Here is an 8,263-nt window from a genome sequence, read left to right on the forward strand (position 1 = left end):
ATGTAGAAAGATAGGAACTTGTCCTCCAGAGGGAGTGAAATTTGGCACGTAATAAACATGCCTACTTGGCATAAGGTTGGAGGTGTCAACCAGTACTCACTAGTTTTTCCATCAACATCTTGCTGAGAAGTGCAAGCTTACTGATCTCTTCACTGATTAGGTTTGCCTCACAGGCTCTGGATATCCCCTATCAGAGCTACATTGAGCTCTCCCTGCCTGTCCTCAATCACACTTTTCATAGCCTGTGGTTTCTGGTAGTTTGTGACATGATCGATAATGTAATGGAAGCAAGGAAGTTGAGAATACCTGTGATGTTGGGGTTGAATCTGGGTAAAATCCTGGAAAACAAGTATGGTTACTGTTGTGAGCAGTACATTATAAGATTTGGTAGACAGGGCACAAGAGTCTTTGACCTTGCCTCATGCAACTAAGGTATTTCAGCCTGTACAGGACCCTAAAATTGTTCACGTAGCAGGAAATTGAACTTCTTTTTACCTCTTTGCACCATCATTGTCCTTCGAAGCTCATGCCAGCTGTCGCCAACTGCATAAAATCAGACCTTGCTGGAGTATCATGTGTCACATGTAGCAGAGTTTCTACGTAGTGTAACTCTGGGAGACACCCTTGTCACTGTGGAAGAAAAGGGTAGGTTATCCACGCAGATGATCAAGTTCAGTAAAAAGATGTTTATCTCCAACAAAGAACATCCATATGTGTCTTTAAAATTGCCACTGTTGTGATAGTAGACTGACTGGAGGGTGCATCTCTAACCTCATTTTAAAGATGCACATTTACAAATTGGAAGTGATCCAGTGGAAGCAGCTTGTTTCTAATCTCACCAATTACAAGATACTTTCTTTAACCAAAATAAAGACATTGGTCACTGTGATCTGATAAGCCACAGGATTGTTATGCCAGATGACCATTTAATGAAGGTTCCTTACCACAGACTTGCAGTCTAGGACTATCTGCAGACATCTTTGGAGCAACATGTCATGAGTTGAATCAAGTCTGTATGTCTCCCCATTAACCTTCAAAAAGAAGAAAACTGGAAAATCGAAGATGTCTATCAATTACCAGGTACTCAAGTCATGAAGATGTTTATCTTCTATGTAGGATTCAGGAAGCATTGCATGTTATCAAAGATGCAATCAATTTCCGTGATCTCAATTTGGCCTGCAGCTGTAACCAGTTACCCATGCACGAACAAGACATTAAAAGACTAAGTGTTGAACAGGCCCCAGTGGCTTTTATGAACACACAATAATGCCGTTTGGGCTCTATAATGCCCTACCACTTTAATGTGTGTCTTTGGCGACTTCAATATTCAACCCCTCATTCCATATCTGGACAACACACTCATCTTTACTTTGGTATGTGTGGAGACCCTTGCAAGATTAGAAACTGCCATAGCCCACATGCTGCAGTTAAAGAAGTGCGAACTTTTCAGGGTTAAACTATGATATCTGGAGCACTTTATTGCCAAGGAAAGCATTACTTCTGACGATAAGAAAATCCAAGCAGTACAGGAATGGTGCAAGTCTAAAATAGAGAATGAACTGCAGTGGTTCCTTGTCTATTTGGCTCCTACAGGAGGTTTACACAAAGCTCTGCACAGTTGGCTGCCCCACTCCATGATTTGCTGAGAAATTCAGACAGGATTGGCTGGGAAAGACCTATGAGGAATGATAGATTCAATTGACAGAAGTTAACTTGACCCAAAATAAGAAAGCGACTTCGTTCTAGTGCAGGATGCCTGGTCGACAAGAGATATGCATAGGTCCTTGCTTTGCATCTTCCCCAGTATTAAGGAGGCTAACTATATTTGTGTAATCACTGAGATCCTCAGCCAGTTCATGCAAACCATTCTGATCTCTGACTAAAAGGCTGTAATTATAGCCAGAGTATTACTATCTGATTTTCTTGCCTGTTTCAGTGTTCCATGTTGATTAACAGTAATCAAGATGCAACTTCGCAAGCAAGATCCCGTGGGATTTCTGCAAGGTTTATGGCTTGCTAGAACTGTACCACCCCCTACAATTCAGAGGGCAGTAAACAGCGTGAAGGTTACCACCTGTGCATCTTGTCCCCTAAGAGTAAACAGAAGTGGTCCAGTTGGATTAGATACCCTACAGAATGTATACAGGCCCTTCGGCCCAACAAGTCCACACTGACCCTCTGAAGAGTAACCCACACAGACCCATTCCCCTACTCTATATTTACCTCTGACTAATGCACCTAACAATATGGACAATTTAGCATGGCCAATTCATCTGACCTGAATATCTTTGGATTGTGGGAGGAAACCAGAGCACCCGGAGGAAACCCATGCAGACACTGGGAGAATGCGCAAACGCCACACAGACAGTTGCCTGAAGTGGGAATTGAACCCTGGTCCCAGGTGCTGTGAGGCAGCAGTGCTAACCACTGAGCCACCATGCCACCCTAATCATTAAAATCTACTCAACCCCAGGAACTATAATATTGTTTTTTTTTTGTTGATGATGTGGAAAATTCCTCAATTACTTTTGTTTTCAAATCCAATGGGACAACCTGTGCATGTCCAATAGCATGGCCCAGGAAAGTGACTAGGGCATTGGCAAATTCACTTTTAGCTTGGTTTACCACTAAGCCTGCCTCCTGAAGTTGATCAAACAAGTCCAATAAATGCTGTAAATGTTCTTTCCATGAGTGACTAAAAATCACCAGGTCATCAATATACACCAAACAGTTGGGTAGCCTGGCAATGATCTTATTAGTCAGTCTCTGAAATGTGGCTGGAGCGATTTTCATACCAAATGGCATGACTTTGAACTGATATAGTCTATTTGGCATTACAAAAGCCAAAATTGCCTTTGCTCTCTCTGACAGAGGTACTTGCTAGTAGCCTCTGAGCAAGTCCAACTTAGAAATGTATGTTGCTTGTCCACTTTTTTATACAGTCCTCCAATCGTGTGGATATGGAATTGGATATGCATCAGTCTTTGTAACAGCACTGACTTTGTGATAGTCCACATGTAATCGTTGGGTACCATCTGGCATTGGCACCATGACTATGGGTGAGCTCCAGTCACTGTAACACACTTTGATTATGCCATCTTGGACCTTGCACTCTATCTCCTTCTGAACCTGTGCCAACTTTAGAGGGCTATGCCGAAAAGGATGTTGCTTAATCGGAGCAGCAGCTCCTATCCCTACACCATGCACAATTAGGTTAGTAACTTCCCAGTTTATTTCCGCAAATCTCCCATATGATCATAATAAGTCTTTCAAGTCATTTAAATTTTCTTGTGGAAAGTAACTCAATAATTTATCCCAATTTTTGACAACTTCCCCCTTGTCCAATTTGATTTGAGGGATGTCCAATTCAGAATCCTCTGAACCTGGTTCTTCCTGCTGTGCTGTAATCATCAACACCTTCTCCTCTTGCTTTCCTTCCCTACCAAAATACCTTTTGAACATATTCACATGACACAGCCTGTGAGATTTCTTCCTGTCTGGAGTCCTTACCAAGTAGTTCACCTCAATCACTTTCCTCTTGAATTGATAAGGTCCATTAAACCTTGCTTTTAAAGGCCCACCTGTAACTGGAAGTAACACCAGTACCTGACCCCCAATTGCAAAATTGCAATTTTGTGATTTCTTATCTGCTTTCTTTTTCATTGCATACTGTGATACTTTTAAATGCTGTCTAGCCAACTCTCCAGCTCTATTTAATTGTACTCTAAAATTTGACACATAGTCCAAATGGGTGGTCTCTGAATTATGACTTATTAATTTCTCCTTAATCAATTTTAACTTCATGCCCAAAGATTAACTCAAATGGACTGAATTTAAGTCGATTCATTTGGGGCATCTTTGATCGCAAATGGAACTACCTTATTCCAATCATCTGGACAATCCTGACAATAAGCCCTCAAAATGGTATATAGTGTTTTATACCATCTCTCTAGCACTCACTGTGATTCTGGATGGTACGCAGTAGATTTGAATTGCTTTATTCCCAAGTTATCCATAACATCCTTGAATAGTTTGGATTTGAAGTCTGGTCCTTGAGCTGACTGAATCTCTATTGGTAGCCCATACTGAATAAAACATTTAAGTAATTCTCTACAATGACTTTTAGCTGTGATGTTGCGTAATGGGATTGCCTCTGGAAATCTAGTTGATACATCCATGACTGTTAATAAATGCTTATTCCCACTTTTTGATTGAGGCAGGGGACTTACACAATCAATCAAGACTCTAGTGAAAGGTTCCTCAAATGCTGGAATAGATATGAAAGGTGCGGGTTTTATCACTGTCTGTGGTTTTCCAATTAGCTGCCATGTATGACACGTCCATCTGGCAAAGTTCAACGACATCCTTGTGTAGTCCAAGCCAGTAAAAATGTCTTTGTATTTTAGCCTGTTTTCCTCACACCTAAATGACCTCCAAGTGGTAGCTCATGCGCCACTCGCAGCACATCCTTTCTGTACCCTACTGACAAAACAATTTGATGAATCTATGCCCATTTCTCATCTGTTTGAATGTGTGATGGTCTCCATTTCCTCATTAACATATCATTTGTTGAATAATCATTTGTTGTGGGCGGCACGGTGGCACAGTGGTTAGCACTGCTGCCTCACAGCGCCTGAGACCCGGGTTCAATTCCCGCCTCAGGCGACTGACTGTGTGGAGTTTGCACGTTCTCCCCGTGTCTGCGTGGGTTTCCTCCGGGTGCTCCGGTTTCCTCCCACAGTCCAAAAGATGTGCAGGGTCAGGTGAATTGGCCATGCTAAATTGCCCGTAGTGTTAGGTAAGGGGTAAATATAGGGGTATGGGTGGGTTTCGCTTCGGCGGGTCGGTGTGGACTTGTTGGGCCGAAGGGCCTGTTTCCACACTGTAATGTAATCTAATCTAATCTAAACACACAGGGATGCATTCACTCTCCTTCTCTGTAAATGCCTTTTGATAAAACTGTTTTAACTTCTCATCTTTCTGCTGCAGCTCAACAAGCGTAGCAGAGCTAAAGATACTTGCACATTTACCTAATTGCTCCTGCTCTGTCCCACTTACCTGATGAAATAAGGTCTCAGATAAAGGCATGTCAGTTTCCTTATCTGTGCCTCTTGATCTCTCCTGCTTCAACTTGAGCCTCTGTGGATCTTGTGATCACACAATCTGGGAGAATTCGTGGAGAAGCATCCTTCATTTTTTCAGTTGCCTGCACCTCCACTGGCTTTTCAACTACAGTAGGCAGCTATATCATTTGCAAGGGCAAATTGCATTCCTGGAGCTAAGAGTTTGTGTCCTACCACAAATTTTCCACTCTTCTCTGTACTCTCTAGCCTCACTTTACATAATTTCAATGCTTTATGTCTCACCATGGATTTCTGTTACCAGTACCTTTTCTGGCAATAGTCCCTCAGGAGTACATATCTCCTCATCCTTCAGCATCGCAGACTGACAGAATCCTGTGTCCTTTAATATTGTAACCCCCTTACCTACTATGTGAATAAACTTTACCCTTGCATGTATATTTTTTAAACACATCTAGCACTTCCTCCTTAACAAACCTCTGATTATCTTGTACACTCTGAGGCAGTTGTCTAACTTCCCTTGTGCGTTTTGTTACTAGTCCAACAAAACTTCCAGGCTTGTCTGGTTTTTCTACATCTGGCTTTCTCCTAGCCCACCAACATTGTGATTTATCACAGTGAAAATATCGGACATTTTTTTAATAAATATTTTTATTAGAAGCGTTTTCAAATCATTTACAGAACATCTTTGTACAAATAAGAATAATATCAAAATACAGAAAAGTAGAGGCAGTACAACACTGTCATATCACGATACTATTAATAATGAACTACCTACTATTCTACCAGAACAAATGTATCTACTTAACTTAAACTAAACTACAAACAAATTAAATTTTAAAAAAACTAAACTGAATTCAAATTAACTTAAATTAAATTATATCACACTACTCTATTCTATTTCACACATCACACATCCACCGAGGCTCCCGTCCCCGGGACCACCAGTCATTGTACCCGTAGTCTTTTCCATGGGCCCCACTGGCACCCAGCATGATTCCCATGGCTTCCCCCAGCCCTAATTAATATTGCTGATAAGTCTGTATTAATATAATTTAGAAAGTGCCACCACATCTTGTAAAACTGCTCCGTTGTGTAGTACAATATATTTGTGGAGTAGTCTTGGGGAGATGCTCCATCACCAGCCTATGCCACCCCATGAGACCTGGTGGTTTTTCCAGCGTTCAATTCATTAAAATGTTCTTCCTTGCACAGTGGATAAGAATGTCACACAATCTCTTCCCGTGTTTCCCGAGAGAGGGCAAATTTGGCAACGCCAGAAGAAGAATTACCGGATCCGGTTTAACTTCGATCTCCAGGATGTCCTTCAACTCCCTTACTATAACACTCCAATATTTCTGGATCTTACAATGTGACCAATAGCAGTGTGTGAGAGTGCTGAAACTAATTTTACTATGAGACACCCTAGTGATGCTCCTCTCTTGAATTTAGCTGAGTCTCTCTGGTGCCATATGAGCCCTTTCAATTGCTTGGCCTGTGCTTTGTTACATACTGAAATTTTCCTTACATATACATGGCTCTAATGCAACGAGGGGTATGTCGGCTTCCAAGAGATCAATTGTGTTAGGGGATTCTGCAATCAGAGGTATAGACAGACGTGTCTGTGGCCAGCAGAGAAAAAGCAGAATGGTGTGTTGTTTCCCTGCTGCCAGGATCAAGGATGTCTCAGAGAGGGTGCAGAATGTTCTCACGGGGGAGAGGGACAAGCAGGAGGTCATTGTCCACATTGGAACCAACGACATTGGAAGGGAAAAGATTGAGATTCTGATGGGAGATTACAGAGAGTTAGGCAGAAATTTACAAAGGAGGTCCTCAAGGGTAGTAATATCTGGATTACTCCCAGTGCTACGAGCTAGTGAGAGCAGGAATTGGAGGATAGAGCAGATGAATGCATGGCTGAGGAGCTGGTGTATGGGAGAAGGATTCACATTTTTGGATCATTGGAATCTCTTTTGGGGTAGAAGTGACCTGTACAAGAAGGACGGATTGCACCCAAATTGGAAGGGAACTAATATACTGGCAGGGAAATTTGCTAGAACTGCTTGGGAGGATTTAAACTAGTAAGGTGGGGAGGTGGGACCGAGGGAGATAGTGAGAAAAGAGATCAATCTGAGACGGGTACAGCTGAGAACAGTCAGGGCAGGCAGGGACAAGGTGGGACTAATGAATTGAACTACATTTATTTCAATGCAAGGGCCTAACAGCGAAGGCAGATGAACTCAGGGCCTGGTTAGCAACATGGGACTGGGATATCATAGCAATTACGGAAACATGGCTCAGGGGATAGGCAGGACGGCAGCTTAATGTTCCAGGATACAAATGCTACAGGAAGGATAGAAAGGGAGGCAAGAGAGGAGGGGGAGTTGCATTTTTGAAAAGGGATAGCATTACAGCTGTGCTGAAGGTGGATATTCCCGGAAATACATCCAAGGAGGTTATTTGGGTGGAACTGAGAAATAAGAAAGGGATGATCGCCTTATTGGGATTGTATTATAGACCCCTCAACAGTCAGAGGGAAATTGAGAAACAAACTTGTAAGGAGATCTCAGCTGTCTGTAAGAATAATAAGGTAGTTATGGTAGGGTATTTTAACTTTCCAAACATCAACTAGGACTGCCATAGTGTTAAAGGTTTAGATGGAGAGGAGTTTCTTAAGTGTGTACAAGACAATTTTCCGATTCAGTATGTGGATGTACCGACGAGAGAAGTGCAAAACTTGACCTACACTTGGGAAATAAGGCAGGGCAGATGACTGAGGTGTCAGTGGGAGAATACTTTGGGGCCAGCGACCATAATTCCATTTGTTTTAAAATAGTGATGGAAAAGAATAGGCCAGATCTAAAAGTTGAAATTCTAAATTGGAGAAAGGCCAATTTTGAGGATATTAGGCAAGAACGTTCGAAAGCTGATTGGAGGCAGATGTTCGCAGGTAAAGGGACAGCTGGAAAATGGGAAGCCTTCAGAAATTAGATAACAAGAATCCAGAGAAAGTATATTCCTGTCAGGGTGAAAGGGAAAGCTGACAGGTATAAGGAATGCTGGATGACTAAAGAAATTGAGGGTTTGATTAAGAAAAAGAAGGAAGCATATGTCAGGTATAGACAGGATAGATCGAGTGAATCCTTAGAACAGTATAAAGGCAGTAGGAGTATACTTAAGAG

Source organism: Chiloscyllium plagiosum, chromosome 14, assembly GCF_004010195.1.
Source record: "Chiloscyllium plagiosum isolate BGI_BamShark_2017 chromosome 14, ASM401019v2, whole genome shotgun sequence".
Lineage (NCBI taxonomy): Eukaryota > Metazoa > Chordata > Chondrichthyes > Orectolobiformes > Hemiscylliidae > Chiloscyllium > Chiloscyllium plagiosum.